Source organism: Rhinopithecus roxellana, chromosome 4 (assembly GCF_007565055.1).
Source record: "Rhinopithecus roxellana isolate Shanxi Qingling chromosome 4, ASM756505v1, whole genome shotgun sequence".
NCBI lineage: Eukaryota > Metazoa > Chordata > Mammalia > Primates > Cercopithecidae > Rhinopithecus > Rhinopithecus roxellana.
The window spans coordinates 75,663,014-75,683,855 of record NC_044552.1 but is presented as its reverse complement, the minus strand read 5'-3'; the positions used below and the strand labels follow the sequence as shown (position 1 = coordinate 75,683,855).

The window sequence follows — 20,842 nt, the reverse complement described above, 5'->3', positions numbered from 1 at the left end:
AGTGGCACAATCTCAACTCACTACAGCCTCGACCTCCTGGTCCTAAGTGATCCTCCCACCTCAGTCTCCCTAGTAGCTGGAACTATAGGCGTGTGCCACAATGCTCAGCTAATTAAAAAAAAAAAAAAAGAGTCAGAGTCTTGCTATGTTGCCCAGGCTGGTCTTGAACTCCTGGACACAAGCAATCCTTTGGGAGGCCTTAGCCTCCAAAGTGCTGGGATTACAGGCGTGAGCCACCATGCCCAGCCCATGGCTAGTTTTAAAAGTGACAATCTCGCTGGTGGCAGTGGCTCACGTCTGTAATCCCAGTGCTGTGGGAGGCCAAGGTGATCAGATGAGTCTAGGAGCTCGAGACCAGCCCATACAAGACGGTGAAACCCTGTCTCTACAAAAAATAGAAAAATAAGCTAGGCATGGTGGCATGTGCCTGTAGTCTCAGCTATTCAGAAGGCTGACGAGGGAGAATCACTTGAGGCCAGGGTTGGGGGGGTGCTAAGGCTGCAGTGAGCCATGATGGCGCCACTGCACTCCAGGTGGGGAGACGGATTGAGACTCTGTTTCAAAAAAAAAAAAAAAAAAAGTGACAATCTCACATTTGAGGCTTGCTCTCTCCTCTGTCTGGGTCTCCCCACTGTCTATACCCTATCTCACAATCTTAATCATTTGCTCTGGTAACAAGAAGAACCCATAGTCTTAAACTGTTTGTGACAGTTGACAGAAAATGACATATAAATCACATTGCTTGGATGAAGTGATACTATTTGGTGATGGTGGTGATAAACAGGAGTAGTAAAAAATGATTTGTTTTCACAGGTAGAGAAGAAGCTCAGAGAATGAAAGGATTAAACCAAATTCAAAAGACTCAGAAATTTATTTGGTAAGTAAATGAAAGTGAATGCCATAGCAAAAATGTTGCCATTTCTTATTACTTACAAGCATTATAATTCTAGGCAACAACAAGGCGTTAACTTAGAATGTGGCATATCATTTGCCATGAGGACTGAACTTTTATAATTTCTGCTATACCTGAAGCTAGAAATACTTCCCAGGAATACATTTTCTTTTTAAAGTATTATAAATGGTTGCCATACAAGAACTAAATGGCATCATTTAAGAAAATTAGAAAACTATGGGCAATATATTACAGTAAAGTCATATTCAGAATAATGCTCATGAACACTAATCAAATAGATTACAGCATACATAAATAATATACAAGTACAGTTTTTGAATGTTGTAAGAAAATATTAAAAATCAGTGTTATAATACTTGACTGAATTATCAAGCCTTCCTTGTTGAGTTTTTGAACAAAGAATCAATTTAAATTAATTAAGGTAACATAACCAAAAATAATGAGTTAGTCCATTACTTAAGAAAAATTTTGGTTGGGTATGGTGGCTCATGCTTGTAATCCCAGCACTCTGGGGGCCTGAGGGGGGTGGATCACCTGAGGTCAGGGGTTCGAGACCAGCCCAGCCACCATGGCGAAACCCCATCTCTACTAAAAATACAAAAATTAGCCAGGCGTGGTGGCGGGCACCTGTAATCTCAGCTACTCAGGGGGCTGAGGCAGGAGAATTACTTGAATCCAGGAGATGGAGGTTGCAGTAAATTGAGATCGAGCCACTGCACTCCCAGTTTGGGTGACAGAGCAAGACTCTGTCTCCAAAAAAAAAAAGAAAAGAAAAAGGAAAATCTTTGCCCCTCCAGCCTCCCAACAGAAATTCTTAAAAGGGCCCCCTTTTACCTTTCATTAGTTTCAAAATAAGACAAATCATTAGGTTCTCTGCAAAGTAACAGCTGTAGTTTTCTCTGCTTATATTTTGTTCTTAACCAAGTAGGCAATCTTCAGCAAGTTAAAAGGGTTTTAACTGATTTTTAAAAAGAAATTCTAATTTCCTAGGAAAAGGAAGTTAAAGTAATACAGTTACATCACAACAGAAACAAATAATCATCAGAAATGTCCCAAACTCTTTACTGTCATGTAACAATTTGCTTAAATCCTATGGCCCTGAATTTTAGGGAGGTTGGGAGGCATCCTATTATGGAACACGAAAATGTAAAAGAAGAGCTTTAAAAAATTTTTTTTGCTAGAATTACAACTTTTAACTTAGGCTACTAGATTCTTATTTATGTATTACCTACAGTGAATCTTTATTCTTTCTTTCTTTTACAATAAAGAGAAGGTCTGAACTGGCTTTCAATTCTAGAAAAGGAAGAGAAAGAGGGGTGTGTGTGTGTGTGTGTGTGTGTGTGTGTGTGTGTGTGTGTTCGGGGCTGGGCCTGGTCAGTGATTAAGGATATGATACAGCAAGAACTCTAAGAGGCGAACCTTGAGACAAGTCTGACCAAATCACACAGATTAAATAGCCCTGACAACAGTTTTAACAATATCTTCAAACTACTCAGAAACAGGACCTTTCACATACAACACACACAAAAACTAGTAATAATAATAGCAGTAGCAAACACATATATTGTGCTTTATATATTGCTTTCTATATGTCAGGAACTGTTCTACATGTTTTACTATATATTAACTAAATTAATTCACAACTCTAAGAGGAGGGTACAACAATTATGCTGATTTTACAGATGGGGAATGAGGCACACAGAGAAATCAAGTAACTTGTCTAAGGTACCATACCTGGTAGGTGGTAGAACCATGAGAGAGCCAGGATTTGATCCCAGGCCAACAGGCTCTAGAGTCTACATACACTTTTAAACATTATGCTATGTAGTGATGCTCCATCTGCTTCCTTTGTACAAAACCATTTGCTACATCAAATTAGAACAGTTGGCTTTAGAACCAGACAAGCCTAGGTCTGAAAAAGTCTTCTGTTATTCACTAGCTGTGTGTGTGACTCTAAGGCTATGACCTCCTGTATAAAATAAGGGTAACGATGTCTACTTTTCTTTTTTTTTTTTTTTTTTTTTTTTTTTTTTTTTTTTTTTTTTTTTTTTTTTTTTTGAGGCGGAGTCTCGCTCTGTCGCCCGGACTGGAGTGCAGTGGCCCGATCTCAGCTCACTGCAAGCTCCGCCTCCCGGGTTTGCGCCATTCTCCCGCCTCAGCCTCCCGAGTAGCTGGGACTACAGGCGCCCGCCACCTCGCCCGGCTAGTTTTTGTATTTTTTTAGTAGAGACGGGGTTTCACTGTGTTAGCCAGGATGGTCTCGATCTCCTGACCTCGTGATCCGCCCGTCTCGGCCTCCCAAAGTGCTGGGATTACAGGCTTGAGCCACCGCGCCCGGCCGATGTCTACTTTTCATAGTCATTGTATGGAAGAGACAACATAGGCCAAAGTACATAACACTGTGGAAGTACACAGTCGGTGATCAAGCAGTCAGTAAATTACATTCTCTTTCCTTGTTACTTTTTTTGTGATCTATTTTTTCTCCACTCTTACATTTTCTTTCTTCTACTCTCTTTCTCCTTGTAACTCTCAAAAAGTCTTCCCCACTCTACTAGCATATATAATCTCCTATGTTATTTACTTTTCTACCTCCCCAAATAACAAAAGTTAAGGAATTCTTCCCACCCCCCCAATCATTATTATCCTTATCTCAATGATAATAATGAAACACCCCTTTCAGAATGCATTACTGAAAAGGTCAGGAAAAGAAGCTGTAATGAACTGGGTGACAAAAATTAAGAGAACATTCAGAAAAGCACACCTTCTGACCATTAATTTTCACATAAGTCAGTGGTTTAACAATCTGGAGGATAGACTAACAGCTTGAGCAAATTAAACAACTATTTCCAAAACACCATTTCTTTAAATTCACTTCATTAATATTCCTAAAAAGAAGTACTGAAATAAGTGGATAATGCCTACACTCAAAATTTAGCTCACAACCAAAAGAGAATACGAAATTTTGCTTCTGAGCAAAACAAAAACAAAAACAAACAAACAAACAAAAAAAACCCATGGAATTCTAAACTTACAGAGATAATATGTTTAATGTAGCACAGGTCATATTTCATCTGGAACACTCTAATTTTTTCTCAGTGCTTCCCTTAAGGGACCCTGACAAGCTGTAGCATAACCAGAAAATAGTGAAATCACATGCCACCACATCTATGAATGCCTGCTTAGAACATGGTAAAGTTGGTGTTCTCGAACTTACTCAGTCAAAAGTGTACTGAATGCTCACTACACGCCAGGCTTGGTGCTAAACAGACAGTGGAGAATATGATGAGGAGCACTGTTAAGATGTGGCCTCTCTTCTTGTGGATAGCAGTGTGGATTTAAAAATCACAGTAAAATGTGGCATGAATTGTTTTAGGGGAAGAATAAGGGCTGTGGGAGCACATAGAAGAAGCAACTAACACAATTCACAGGATGTCAAAGAGACTTCCACAAGATCTAAAGGATGAGACGGATGTAGCCACGGGATCTGGGGCAGGGGTGAAAGTGTTCTGAAGAGAGAAGCAGTTATGTGTGGAGGTCTGAAGGAAAGAGAGGAGGACACAGTTGTTTCTAGAGCCAATGTGGCAGGAACACAGTACGTAAAGGAAGAACTGAGGGAAATAAATCTGGAGGGGCACAGGAGAGTTGTCTGTTCTTTTAAAAGGGTTCCCTATGGAGAGGAGATAGATCTACTAAGTATTAATATTTTTTTCTTTCAGAGACAGGGTCTTGCTATATTGACCAGGCTACTTTTGAACTCTTGGCCTCAAGTCATCTTCCGGCCTGGCCTCCCAAAGTGCTGGGATTACAGGGGTGAACCATTGAGCCAGGCGGTATTACTTTAGAGACTGATGCTAATGGACAGAAACTATAACAGGCCAATTTTGGCTCAAAATAAAGAAATAAAAACAGAGCAACCTCTGGTAATGCTGAGCTGCTTGTTACTAGAGATGTTTAAGAAGCTGCACGGACTCTGACATAACACATTAGAGAGAAGCCTGGAATATGTGACATCTGAGGTTGTTTTCTTACTCTGTGATTCTATATGGCCTCACTTTACTACATTTAATTATCTAATACTCCACAATATATACAAAAATCGAAAAAGCCTTGTCATTAAAGTGTCATAAATGAAAGCAATATTTGGTATTTTATAATCTTTATCATTAAAGTTCTACAGAATTGGGTTTTTAAAGCTAATGAACAAAAACATCATTCATTTATTCAATCATTCATTCAATTAATAAGACTGGACACCTTCTATGCATCAAATATTGTGCTAGGGTTGGATGCAATGGTGAGCAAAACCAGGCGTGGAGCTTGCAGAGCTTACGGTCTAATGGAAGAGACTGGTAATAACAAACGAATCATGAGGAACTGTAAAACTACTCCAGTAATGGCCGGGCGCGGTGGCTCAAGCCTGTAATCCCAGCACTTTGGGAGGCCGAGATGGGCGGATCACGAGGTCGGGAGATCGAGACCATCCTGGCTAACACGATGAAACCCTGTCTCTACTAAAAAATACAAAAAACTAGCTGGGCGAGGTGGTGGGCGCCTGTAGTCCCAGCTAGTCGGTAGCCTGAGGCAGGAGAATGGCGTAAACCCAGGAGGCGGAGCTTGCAGTGAGCTGAGATCCGGTCACTGCACTCCAGCCTGGGCTACTGAGCAAGACTCTGTCTCAAAAAAAAAAAAAAAAAAAAAAAAAAAAACTACTCTGGTAATAGATGCTACAAGGGAAAAAGAGCAAGAGTGCCATGAGAGCTTAGAATAGGGAAAATAACTTTGCAGGAAAGTCAGTCTTCCTTGAGGAAGTGATGACTGAGTTGATATCCTTGAGGAAGTGATGACTGAGTTGATATCCAAAGCAAGAAAAGGGGGTGTGAGAAGGAAACAGGTAAGGGGGGTATATCTGCCACACAAGGAGGGGCATATGCAAGGCTGAGAGCATTGTATGAAATGAAACTGGTGGCAGGCAGGAACTAGACCATCCAGGATGAACAGGCCATAAGAGGTTTGCTCTTTATCCAAAGAGCAATGCAAAGGCGCTGCGGTATTTTATTAAGCAGCCAGTGACATAATCAGATATTTTAGAAAACGAAACGAAACAAAATCATTTATCATCAGTGTAGAAAATGACTTGGGTAGACAAGAGAGGAGGAAACCAAGGGAGTATGAGGAACCCAATTAGGAGACTTTTTTAATAGTCAATAATAAAAAAAAAAAGAGGGTAGCTTGACGGACAAACTAGAGATGTGCCAAACCTAAAATAGTATTTTGATTCAACTCAAAAAGATGTTGCATACTACGTAGTCCTGGAAAATTAGCTAATGTATGCATATCACTAATTTTAAATAATATTACTCTAAATGTGTTTGTAAGCTGAATTTTAGTTCGGGAGACCTTGCCCTCCTTTAAAGTTCTTCTCTAGATCTATAACAGATGAAGAGTAAACACTAATAACACTAACATTCTAAAAGCTAAACAATTTCATGGAAATAAGGATTTAGTAGGTAAAACTTTGGGCAAGTCAGCTGTGTCTTCTCACACTGTACTTTAGATGGCTGACTGCAGTACTGCATCATATCCTTCCACAGCTACTAACAAATTTATCTTCCTTCATCCAATCCTGTATCTCAGATCCTCAAATCACCACTATGGCACTTTTCTATTTATCCTCTTAAATTCCACTTCAACACATATGAAGGGTATACAAAGAAATAAGAGCTGTAAGAAAAGAGCTATAACAGTAGATTCAAAACATGGTTAAATTGAATAATACAAGGAACAGATAACAAACAAAAAAATCAGTGCACTGCTAGTTGCTAGAGGTGTCCCTCACAGTAGAGGCAGCATTCAGATTGAGGCTGAAAGATGGTCAAATTTCCCTAAGTAGGGAACAGAAGCAGGAGAGGGGATGGGAATGGAGTTATGGGAATAGAAAGAAGGGTATTTTAGGTGAAAGAAATAGATAAGCAGGGACAAGAAGGTGGAAGAACACAGAACCGGTTCAGGAGCTGTGGGGCTACCAATTTGGGCAATGTGTGAAGGAAAATAAGTACAGGAAAACAGACAATCTAGAGAGTGAAGGGCCTTGAAAGTCAAGTTTAGAGTCTGGACTTAATTCTGCAGGAAATCTGGAGGCATAAATGGTTTGTCTGCAAGGGAGAAATGTAATTAGAGCTAAAGACTAAAACTGTTACTCTGAGCCTAATCCTGTTACTCTGGCAGGCGCTATGTTGCGTACAGTGGAAAGGAGAAGGAAGATTAGTTAGGAGGAGCCTCTTCCAGTAGTCCAGGTGGGAGATAATGAGGGCCTAAATGAGGGTAGTGGCAATAGTGATGGGGAAGAAAAGCTGAATGATGGCAGTAGCATGGAGGTGGAAAAGGCTAGTGTGGCCAGCTGATGGGATGAGGAAGACATTGGGGAGGGATCAGAAAGCAAAGGAAAGGTAAGGGATGAACGTAAGATTCCAACCTGTTTGCTGGAGGCGATAATGCTACCGTTAGTAGGGATTGGAAAGAAGGAGGAGAACTAATGAGGAATGAATGAGTTCAGTTTTGGACATGTTAACTTTGAATGCAAGAAGGAATTCCAGATGGAGATGCCCAGCAGGCAGCTGGAAATGCTGTGCCTATAGAGTTGGGAAGCATCTTCATAGAAGTGATGGCTGAAGCAGTAGGAACTGATAGATGAGCTTTTAGGGAAAAGAGAAAAGAAAAGAAGGGAAGAGAAAAGAAGGGAAGGGACGGGAATCTTGGAGAATTCCTACACTTAAAGGAATGAGATGAGTAACCAACATGAAGAAATACATTCTATCTACAAACAAATAAAAGGTCTCCACAGACATGGATAATGAAGTATGTATACACATACACAATGGACGCAGAGAACTACAACAGTACAATGCACAGAAACCAGCGCCAGTAGTTGTAAGCTTCTTCCATGGGCTTTTACGGACTTACTATAAACCTCTAGTTTGGCACTTAACACACTGAGTAATAAAAATGGTAACAATATAACAACAACGATAACATACTATAATGCCAGGCATCTGCTGTTTTACATGCATATGCTCTAATTCTCACAAAAACCATGCAAGGTAACTAGTAATATCCTTTTACAAATGAGGAAAATTAGCATGGAAGCTCAAAAAAGTTTAGTAATTACTACTCACAATAGACAATTAGTAACGGAGGTGCCAAGATTTAAACATAATTGGACTCCAATGCACGGAGTTGCTTATGCTTTGAGGCCTTGGTATTTAATTATTTGTTCAAAGGACTCCCCGGCAAGGTTGTGAGACCCTTGAAGGCACTCAGTCCTCTTTGGATGCCCTGCACCCAGCAGAGTAACTGATACAGAATAGTTCTAAAAAAAAATTAAAGATGAGACAATGAATAGCTTCAAGGAGTAGGCCAGCCAACTCTCCGTCTTACACATCTCCCCAAAACAGACCTACTACTATTCTCAACTTTCCTCATTTCTCCTCCTGTTATCAATGAATTTGCCACATCCAACCATTCAGCTCTGACTGGTTCCTCTTCCTCTTGAGTTCCTTTTCCTAAATTGTACTAAGTTCTTTAAAAGTGACAGGCATGCACAAGAAAAGCCCCAACACATTCTAAAAAACATGCTGAGATTTGTTATTTTGATGCTGTATTTTAAAAATTACTGTATATAAAAAGTATGCCATATCAAAGGGTCTATTTAAGTTTTAGAGAAAACTCAACATATTAAATATATATTTAATATAAATATTTATGTGTTTTGTTTCTTCATTTAGGAGAACTGACTGAATTCACTGCTGCATCAGTGCCTGTGAAAGAAAGCTGCCCTCACTCTGAACAGAAGATAAGCGTATTTCCAGACAGAGAATTGAGGTGGAAAGACAGAATTGGGGCATAAAAGAAAAATTTTGAGATTTATGAATAAGAGTTCAAAATTCTAACTTCTATCAGCAATCCAAATTACAATTTTTTGATAAATTTATAATCAAATATTAATGAAACAACTTCATCACCACCAAGGGACCATCATCCTTGAGTAAGTTCAACATACCCCAAAGTAAAACTGAGTAGGAAAGAATCACCTTGAGGGCAAGGAACCCCTTTCAATGTTAAAACCTAGAGATATAGAATGAGTGGTACGATTTTATTATTTTTTTTAATTTATTTTCTTTTTTAATGGAGATGGCAATGTTGCCCAGGCTGGTCTCAGACTCCTGGGCTTAAGTGATCCTCCCGCCTTGGCCTTCCAAAGTGCTAGGATTACAGGTGTGAGCCACCACACCCAGCCTTACTATTTTATTACCCCACTTTCCATAAATCCAGTTCCAATAAGTCTATTCAGAAAATGTAAGCACAAAAGATGGATGTCAAATTCTAACATATATGAAGTGCATTGATTGATAAGATTCCTATTAATGCTTATGACTGTGACCCCTAGTTAAATTTGTTTTTTAAATTTAGATGCAGACAATTGAAACAAAAGAATTGACTATAATATGCACAGTTTCTGCCAAAGAATTATAGGAATACTTTAATCTTTTCTATTCCTTTTTAAAATGCTGACTGCAACCTGCTAAATTGATTTGTGACCCACTAATAAGGGACAACTGTAGTTTTTTTGAAAAATAGTGTTTTAAGTTACAGTATATAATATATTAGTTAAAAGAACTGAAAACATAATGTAAAAATAAACAAGAATAGAATCATCACGTTTTAAAAGCAGAAAATCTGTCCATACACTAGCACAAATTTAGTGTTGCAACAAAACATTAACATTTATTTAATGACATGGGAAAATACTAAAAATGTTAAATAAAAGAATACAAAACTGTGTACATCATATGATCTCAATTATGTTTCAAAATATGCACACATATATACATATAAATGAGGCCAAGGACAAAAACTAGAAATAAATATGGCAAAAGGTTAACATTTTAAACCTGGTGTCATTGTGTAGGTGTTCAGTACACAAAGTATTCTTGCACTTTTCTGTGTGCTTGAAATCGTGTTTAAAAATGAAAAGAAAAACAGGATAAGAAGAAAATACTACCAAATGGTAACAAGTGTTATCCAACAAATTTCTTGATTAAGGGTGATCTATTTCTTAATTAAGGGTGATCTATTTCTTAAGTTGCACACAAGAGCACAGATCTCTTTTTAAGACTGGAGAAAAAGGCCGGGAGCGGTGGCTCAAGCCTGTAATCCCAGCACTTTGGGAGGCCGAGACGGGCGGATCACGAGATCAGGAGATCGAGACCATCCTGGCTAACACTGTGAAACCCCGTCTCTACTAAAAAACACAAAAAACTAGCCGGGCGAGGTGGCGGGCGCCTGTAGTCCCAGCTACTCAGGAGGCTGAGGCAGGAGAATGGCGTAAACCCGGGAGGCGGAGCTTGCAGTGAGCTGAGATCCGGCCACTGCACTCCAGCCCGGGCGACAGAGCGAGACTCCGTCTCAAAAAAAAAAAAAAACATAAATATAGTTAGCAATTTGATGACAGTAATATTACTCAGTTATAAAAGAAAAAAATTAACACTCATGAAAATTGTTTTTTTAAAGCATTGTAATTTTAGAGAGACTAAAAACAGTCTGCATGTCATAGATTTTTATATAAAATTAGCAGAAGAACTAGAGGTTAATTTCCATGGACAAAATGACCCAAAATGTATTATTACTGCCATATCTATTCTAAGACTAAACTGTCCCAGACTTGAAACAACTTTAGGGCCTGAGGTGGCCAGCCTTTAGAATCCAGGAGCTGTGGCAGTCATTGACATGGCTCGAGGGCCACACACGCATCCCACCTGCATTAAATCCTCGAGGGACAGCAGGGCCAAGGAACTGCCTCACCAAAGCCCTCCCAAAGCTGCAATTAGGCTTGATGAGCATGTGGCAGAAGACAGGTGCCTGGAAGAAAAGGAAGGAAGAGAGAAGAGAAAGTAGAATGGGGGTAGGGTGCAGGGGTTGTTGAGCAGGGAGGAAATCAAGCTAGGAGCTTTTCAGAAATGGTTACTGACCACCAGTTCTATACTAAAATACAACTGAAATTAAAAAGAAGTATAAAATGTCATGAACAATCATGTTTGCGGCAAGATGTGGCTAGTCACCCTGGAATTAAATATACCACTGGAAAAACAACAACAAAGATTTCCCCACTGAAATGATAACTAAAGATGTAAAAATACAAATGGAATAAAATAAGGCCATTTAAGAAGTAATATTTAGTCACACTGAAAACTCTCAAAATGATCTCATACAGTAATTTTTACATCTAGGCCCCTTTGGTTCACATTTTAAAAATCAACTTAGTGTTGAAGCAAGGGAGTAGAAAAATTGAATGCAGGAATACAGGCATCATTACACTACACAGCACACAAGACTCACACCACCACTCAAGCAGTGACACTGGCTAAGAGCTAATGTGCTATGAATTACACCTCCCACTACCACAGTCCGTCTGTGCAGAGAATAAATCAACCGAACGTGAATGAGTATTCCCTTAGCACTCAGTGCTTTCCTCAACTTGCAGTTCCAGTTTCAATAGAATCTGCCATTCAAATGCAAGAGAACTGCTCACTTTAAAAGTTTATAATTTTTTATGGTTTTACTCATCTAGTATGTAGGCATGTTTTTATCAAAAAGAATGTTTCAATGTAAGTAATCCATATTTAGTGTATGGAGTATCAGTCCTATTAGCTGATAATGGAATCACATCAATTGTGCAAAAGTTAGAATATTTGTACTTGAACAAGTTGAAAGAGATAAAGGTAGATGATCATTCAATTGACAATTATTCATAACATTATGAAGAGGCTAAAGCCAAATGTAAAAAATACAACAGCAGATGGACGAAGCCAGTAAAAATCAGGAAGTTGGGGGAAAATGATGAAATACTTTATAGAGTAACAGATAATATCTCAAGGGCAAATTAGAGGGGAGGAGGAAGAGCAAAGTGAAATACATCATAGATTTTTAGTAGGAAAAATATGTTTAAAAATGAATGAAAAAACATCCAAAATGTAAAACTGTATTATTGCAACACGATGGTTCAGAAGTTCAAAAATTTTTGGAAAATCTCGTTTACTTTTCCAGAATCAACATTGAATTCAAGGTAGAGGAAACCAAGGCATGAGGAAATCGGAAGTGACAGTGATGGCGGAACACACATTTCATGTGTTCATCTTCCACAGAAAAATTTCCACCAGAGAAAAGATTCCATGACTGGCTGCCTAGGTTCGAACCTATTAGCTCTCATAATCACAAACGTGCCACCCAATTAACATTAAGACCTTACAGATATTTAAAATGGCCACCAACAGAGCTAGCAAAGAGGATTACTATAATAGTTGCATCTCTCAAATTATTTATGTCCACAGGAAAATATAATTTGATTTTTAAAAGTTACACTTACATGGTACTTAATGAATAGAATGTCACCTAGTGAATGAAAAGATATGTACTTGGAATAAATTACATACAGGTTATTCTAGCCAATTAAGCCTCAGAGAACAATATTTCCTCTATTCTAGCAGGAAGAAATGTCTCATTTACCAAATTGCCAGGAAGCTGCAGGGGCAAATGTCTCATTAACCATGGTATTCTTAAGCGTTCTCAGGTGCCATCTCATCTAACCTGACAACTGTCTGTGAGGTGGTGGTTATCCCCATTTTGTTGATCAGGATACTGAGGCTCATAGGAATAATTTATTTTTTCCATATCTATTATTTGATATACTACATATTTATAGCACATAATTTATTTTGATTATTCTTCTTCCTTGACTAGAATATAGTAATCATGTTATAGCATATTTACTTGTCTACAGTTGTATCTCTGGTGCTTAGAACAGTGCCTGGTACACAGGACATTTAATAAATACTTGTTTAGTGATTAACACTACATCCTGCCTAAAATTATTTAATGTATACCCAATAAGTGAGAGACCTGGGGTCCAATTCAGGTGTCTATCTTTAAAGCCATGTTCCCCCAAACTGGAAAGATAATGATTATGGCAGAATTAAAATATGAAAAGTAGAAAGGAACCATAAATTAGAATTAGAGTTTTAAAAGTGCCTTATAGGTAAAAAGTGTGAAATATTTTTAAAAATATTTTTCTCCTGAACATTTCCTTGAATCTTCTCTTGCTTATAGGTCTGGTGTATTGACAGAGTTCAACCAGCAGAGGTGTGCAGACTCCTCCTTTATAGGCATGTTCAACAAGGCTTCCAGGCAGCACAGAACAGAGGATTGGCAGCTCATGAACACAGGACAAAAGGAAGCCCTGAGTAGCACCCATTCCCACAGAGGCTGGGAAAAGTCTGCAGTACAGTGAAAGTGCTGTCCAGGTTAAAACAAAAACAAAACCTCACAGACTGCAGGAATAGCCAGGGACTTGCTTACACCCAAGGAGTCTTACATGGAAATGAGGGCCTGCATGGGCCCAGCTTGTAGCATATGGCCCTATGCCCTTCTGGTGGTCTATGACAGCTGATCCTTTAAAATAGTCAACTTCCCTACAATATCCTAAAATTATATTTTCTTTTTTTTTTTTTTTTTGAGACGGAGTCTCGCTCTATTGCCTAGGCTAGAGTGCAGTGGCACGGTCTCGGCTCTCCACCTCCTGGGTTCAAGAGATTCTCCTGCCTCAGCCTCCCGAACAGCTGGGATTACAGGTGCCTGCCATCAGGCATGGCTAATTTTCTGTATTTTTAGTTGCCGGGCATCAGCTGAAAATTACAGCCTTTATTTCACTAAAAAAGTAATAGAAGATAAGTCATCGATCCCCTCCAACCCCCTAAATAAGACAATGGAATTTCTGGATATCTATCTGCCTATGCTTTCGACAGACTTTTTTCGGGGGTAAGGTGATGGTCAACAGGGGTGGCAGAGTAGAGAGTATGCTAATGTTTTTATAGCACACACTATGAGCTATGCACTTTCACATGCACACAACAACTCTGAAGAAGGTACTGTGGTCATCTCCATCTTACAGGTGAGGCTTAGAGACAGGTTAGCCTCTTGGCCAATGTCAAAAGCAAGTGAAAGAATCAGAATTCAAAATCAGGACAATTTGACTCCAAAGCTGCTACCTTAGTTACTAAGTTATTTGTTCGAGTTCTTTGGTTCTCAGGAACAAATAATGTTGAGTCATGGCTATTACTCCAATGTGAAAGGGCAGATGGAACTTAGGAGTGAAACAAACAGGCTAGGTTTTGTTTATTATTGGTACAGGCTAAAAAGCCTTTAAACAATCACTGGAATATTAAACTAAAATCAAACAGCCATGGTTAATAGTTTTAAACCCAAATAAAAAATTTAATATCTACATTTATTTCAATGTGTTGACCTGTAGCACAATGTTCACTTCATGTTTCTAAACTGAAATGTTTCCATTGGTACAAAGGCCATATTATAACAACAGACAAATAATAAATAGTCCAAGCTTCTAAATACTGCTAATGGATACACCAGTGGCTCAATGTTGGCCACTTTATCCCAGAAAAGTAAAAGCATCAAGCTCAAATGACTTAATTAGCGAATATCTATTGCAGGCAGTGCTCTTAGCACTTTTTTTTTTTTTTTTTTTTAACTTACTCACTTAAACGTCACACAAGCTTGTACGGTACTACTGTTATCCTAATTTTACAGATGGGGAAACAGACACAAAGAAATAATAAGTGGTAGAGCCATGATTTTTAACCCAGGGATTAGGATTCTAGAACCTTCAGCTTTTCCCATCCTTCCTTTTTGCAGACAAGCTCAAACTTACAGAAAAGTTACAAGCACAAAGAATTCTTCTTTTCCTGAAGCATTTAAGAGTCAGTTGCTATCTTGGCACCTCATAACCATGGAATACTTTAGGGTATATAAATTACAAAAAAGAACATACCCCTAGGCTGGGCATGGTGGCTCATGCCTGTAATCCCAGCACTTTGGGAGGCCGAGGCAGATGGATCACCTGAGGTCAGGAGTTCGAGATCAGCCTGGCCAACATGGCGAAACCCTATCTCTACTAAAAACACAAAAATTAGCTGGGCATGGTGACAGACACCTGTAATCCCAGATACTCGGGAGGCTGAGGCAGGAGAATAGCTTGAACCTGGGAGGAGGCGGTTGTGGTGAGCCGAGATCGTGCCACTGCACTCCAGCCTGGGTGACAAGAGTGAAACTCCATCTCAAAAACAAACAAACAAAAGAACATTCCCCTAATAACCACAATACAACCATCAAAATAATTAACAGGAATACATTACCACCATATAACTCTCAGATCCAATTCAAGTTTCACCAATTATTCAAATAATGTCCTTTATAACAAAAGGATCCGGTTCAGAATCATACATTGCATTACTTGCCACGCCTCTTCGCCTCTTCGGCTTCCTTTAATCCGGAACAGTTTCTTAGTTATTCCCTGACCTTCATGGCTCGACAATTTTGAAAATTACAGGCCAGTTATTTTGTAGAAGTTCTCTCAGTGTGGATTTGTTTGATGTTTCTCTGTGATTAGATTTAGGTTATACATTTCAGGCAGGAAGATCATAGATAGAAATGATGTTGTATTCTTCCCACCTCAATTTCAGTTTGTTCCATGACAGCCGATTTTCACTTTGGCCATCTGAGTAAGGTGATGTCTACCAGCCTTCTCTACAGCAAAGTTACACTTTCCCCCTTTATAATGAGTAATGTTTTGTGAAGAGGTACTTTGAAACTATATTAATACCTCATTCATCACATACCAGAGCAGGATAAACACTGGTGGGTACTTATAACAAGTTGCCTGTCTTGATCCAATACGGCATCGTTAGCTCAATAAAAACAAAACAAATCAAAAAATAAATTGGGAAGATAAAAATGTATTTCTGTAGAGATAATGTAAATTTTCTTAAATGAATAAATATAAAGAGAACTTATGAAGATTAGCTGATAAGCAAACGATTCAACAGTGAAAGTTTCAGGCCAGATTCAGCGGCTCATTACTATAATCCCAGCACTTTGGGAGGCTGAGGGAGAAGGCCAGGATTTGGAGACCAGCCTGGGCAAAATAGTGAGATCTCATCTCTACAAAAATAAAAATATATGTGAAAATTAGCTGGGCATGGTGGCACATGCCTGTCATCCCAACTACTAGGGAGGCTGAGGTGGGAAGACTGCTTGAGCCCAGGAGTTCCAGGATGCAGTGAGCTATGATCACACCACTGTGCTCCAGCCTGGGTGACAGAGCAGCACCCTGTCTCAAAATAATAAACAAACAGTGAAAGTTTCAATATTTCAGACAGTCATTATCTTTCTCCTGGAAAAAAAAAAAAGTTCCACATTTAGTGAAATAATAAAGGCCATAAATACAGATTTTGCTTTAAATGGTGGCTTTTACAAAGATGATGCAAAATAAATAAGGTCTTGGATTAAGCAAAGGGGGAGAAACTAGGAATTATACACAAATTAATTTAAATAAAGTCAAAAATTGTTTCTACTACATTAAAGGTAAAAAAAAAAATTGGTAAAAGTAATGGGAAAAAAGTAATTACTCTCTTCACATTGCCAATATAGTTCCAAACATTATGAAATTGAGGACAATGAGAAAAGGATGAAACCTTTGTCTCTGAGCACATCTGTCCAAAATGTAATAAATTTCAGATACGAATAACAGATATTCGTATGCCCAAATGTAGACAATGACTTCTCTTGGTATAAAGTTCTAAGACGGCTTTGTTAGCAAGAGATGTATTGTCTGTACCATCTTGATATCAAAAGTTCTGCTCTTCCCCAAGAGTAGCCAGACCAATACTAAATTTAAGGATCAGGTGAATATTTAATATTTCGTTTTGTTTTTATTACTTGTGTATGGGTAGAAAATAGCAAATTATCAACAGATTATTTAGGCCTATCAAGATGCTTGACTATTTAGAACATGGTCCTCATCTTCAAATATTCTGTACTTAAATCAATGCCTTGTGAATGGTTCTAACTTGCATATTACTCAAGAACTGAAAAGTCTCTATAATACATAATATAAGCACAATCCCCACTGTATACACTGGTTCCCACTCAATCTGGTTTCAAATACTGTGATATAAATACTGTGCAAACTACTGGCTACATAAAACATAGTTAAAATTTCAGTGTAATTATTTTGCACAATTATTTAAGTATATCTGAAAAGTCTAATATTCTCATACTTCCAAAAAAGCTATTATTCTCTATGTCTGCATTCTCCCAAAATGTTCTTTTAACTAATCATATAGTGAGATCTAGTAATTTCCTACCAAATAGCATTAACACAGCCACATATTGATATACATTTCTGAAACAATCTACCAGATGATGGAAAAATATTCTCATATTTTTGTGAAATTTTAGGAAAATGAGCTAGTAAGACTTTTTGATAAAGAAACTTCATGAACAGAAGCTTAATTAACTTTATCAATTCAGAGACCTGAATTTTACCATATCAGAATTTTAAAATGCTGCTAAGAAATGTATTTAGTATTGAAGTAAACCATCATAAGAAAATTTCACAAAAATACGTCATGTTTTTCAAAAAGAACAGAAGATTAACAATAATTGTTAAGTTAGTATTGCTATTATGAGTTTATCTTTAAAATATTCTTTAACTTTACAAGGATGGACCATGACTGACCATCTTCTAATGTTTCAACATAACAGAAAAAGGTTCACACAAACTTAACCATGCTAAATATTCCTATACAAGTCAGCAATAGAAAAAAACAGAATAAGCTGAGTTTGGCATTTATGGATGAATACATGCAAAGAGTATGGACTTCCTCCCATTTTTTATATATTGAACTCAGTAGAAGATTCTAAAATTCTATTTAAAAATCTCTTTTATGAATATGTAATTTTAGTATAACTTAATTACCCCATTTGTTTCATTATGCTGCAAAACAGTTTTCAAACTCCTGGATATAAGAGGGCTTTCATAATACATAGGTTCAGCTTTTGATATACCAATAACTGAACAAAGCTGGAGAGGGTAGTTGGTATTCGAAAACATGGTGATAGGGGAGTCACACATGAACAGCAAGAGGTGATGTACAAACTATTTCTACTAGAAAAAAAATTAAACTGGCTGGTTCATACAGAGAAGTGGTTTTTAACTCGAGTGATTTTACCTTTCCCCTTTCCCACTAGGGGACTTTGGCAATGTCTAGGGATATTTTTGGTTGTCACACCTTGGGGGTGGAGGGGTACTAGTGCCATCTAGAAGGCAGAGGCCAGGGTTGCTTTTGAACATCTTATAATATACCTGATAGGCCTCCCCCTCCCTCACAAAGTGTCAAGGTTGACAAACTCTGATTCAGAGAATCTATGTGTATTTGCAAGACTTACCCCCATAGGATTATAATAAAGCCTAAATATAAACATTTAGCATATAAAATGCTAACTATACTCCCTGTCACATACTATGTGCTCAGTATGTGCTAGTTATTACTATTATCAGAATTACTATTGTTATCCATATAGTCAATGCTTTTTGGCTTTAGTGAAAGCTGGAACAGATGCAATCCTATGTCATCTGCCCACTGTAAATACATCAAGAATAACTTTTAAGACATTGAAAAACAAAGTTTTTTTAAAGACTATGGCAAAAAGCTTTTTGAATGTCTATACAGACACTAGGTTTGTATAAACAACACATGTGGATGTACACAATCATTTTAGATTAGGAAAAATTTATTCTAGATTAGCAAGAATAACAATAAAGCATATATTTTAGTTCTTTCTTCCCTAGGCAAGATTCCCAGGAATAGCAACTGATTTTATTTACAGTTATTACAGCAAAGTATTTTTTAATAGCCACACTTTAAAAAATCATAACCATCCTATTTAAAGCTTAAAGCCAGTTACTCTCCTTCTGTAATTTTTCTCATATTAGCTAATATGACAGCAATAACTAAACATTACAACTGCCTTTCCTCTCCAGATATCATGTTATTATATGTTACCTCTTCAGCCTTCTTTTGCTTGTTACATCAATAGAAAGTTTTTCTGAAGAAGCAAAGTCTTTACTTAGAAAAAGATAGGTGGCACCCCCAATAGGATAGCATTAACATTTTCTTCCCAGTTCTCGAAAGTGCCAAAGATTCTCAAATTAAGAACATCTCAATTAAATTCATGAAATCCTGAGGCAAAATATCAGCCTAGATATAAACGAATTTTAACAGAGAAATGACTTTTAGAAAATCACTGGAAAATTTAAAATGTATTTTTCTATTCTTTTTCTCAGGGAAAAGCTTATGACTTTAAAAGGTTGGAGAATTTAAGCAAACACTCAGTGGTTTTGGAAATGTAGTTTCCATGGCAACCAACATGGTCTTCTTTATATAGCATTATAAACAGATGGTAAAGAGTGGTCATGTTTGTTTCTCTGCCAGTATATCAATAAAACTACTATCATACTGTATTGAATACACTTGAACTATTTAATGAATTTAATATACTAACCGCAAGATGTACTAATTTAGACTGATGTAACGAACTTTTTTTTTTCTTTTAAATAAACACATGAAGATCTTGAACAGTGAAGTCACTATACTTCATATACTCAATAGTCTACCTTGGCAAGACTTTGTACAAATGTTTTCTCAGCACTTGCCATGCAGGGCATATAACCACAAATATTAATCTGACAAGGAGAACATAATAGATTGAAATAATAAAAGTGAAACCGTGTCTGAAATTATATCCTTTGCCATCTTTTCTTAAAGAACAAATGAGAAATTATGAAACAGGAAGAATTTCTTTACAATAAATGATAAGATATAAAACAAAGGGCAAAATTGTTGTTTAAAAATCAGACTCCATTCCATGTACATAGCAGCAGCTTTCACAAATACAGGTACTCTGAATTCCACTGTTTTAACTGTGGTAACTTGCTAGGTACTATTTGCTTAAAAACTAAAAGAAGCCAAGAAACTATAAATGTGATTAGTCTGGCAGTGAAGTTTGAAGAGCCAATTCCTGCATGTATTATCAGCACATGTGAAGCAGCGACCCTGTATCTTTGGAAGGAAGTCAGTCAGTCAGTCAGAAGGGGCTGTATAGGAGGCTGGGGCTCCCCAGGGAAACTGGCAATCTTCTTCATAGGCTCATCTTAGAGGCGTTGATCTATTTTCCAAGCTAGCTTGAGGAATGCTTACCTTAAAAAAAGCTGGGTCAATACTTACTATTTTAAATTATATACGTAGCCATTTTTATTATACCCGCAAAATAATATTTGGTAAATGCTATTTGTCCTACATTCTCCCTTTTATAAAGTCCTGTTTCCACGCACCTATCCCTAAATTTGCTAATTTTTAGCACTTATAAATTTTTTCTATGCTTTTTTTTTTTTTTTTTTTTTTTTTTTTTTGAGACGGAGTTCCGCTCTGTCACCAGGCTGGCAGGAGTGCGGTGGCACGATTTTGGCTCACTGCAACCTCCGCCTCCTGGGTTCAAGCAATTCTCCTGCCTCAGCCTCCCCAGTAGCTGGGATTACAGGCATGTGCCACCACAACCAGCTAATTTTTTTATTTTTAGTAGAGACGGGGTTTCACCATGGTCTGGATCTCTTGACCTTGTGATCCGCCCGCCTCAGCTTCCCAAAGTGCTATGATTACAGGCGTGAGCCATCGCGCCCGACCCTTTCTATGCTTATTATACCAAAGTAAGTTAATTAGAAGTGAGATACTTCATTGTGTGTAACAATCCATGATGGAAATACAGAAAACGGATATGCATATTTTTAAAAGGTGTGAATTTGGGTGATATAAGGTACATATGGTTTAATTGAAAAACAAAAATTTTCAATTGAAACATTTTAAGACTGGCAAAGACTGTACTAGATTTATATTTGACTCAAAAATGGAAAAATGTCTGCTAAATTATGTATTTTAGATAAACTACTGTCACTTCCAGCCTACC

General features: G+C 37.7%; 1 protein-coding gene across 6 annotated transcripts in view; it reads right to left on the bottom strand.

Moving 5' to 3' along the window:
- PDSS2 (decaprenyl diphosphate synthase subunit 2) overlaps positions 1-20,842 on the bottom strand; it is a 314,537-nt gene that overhangs the window by 200,753 nt on the left and 92,942 nt on the right. The window lies entirely within an intron of this gene.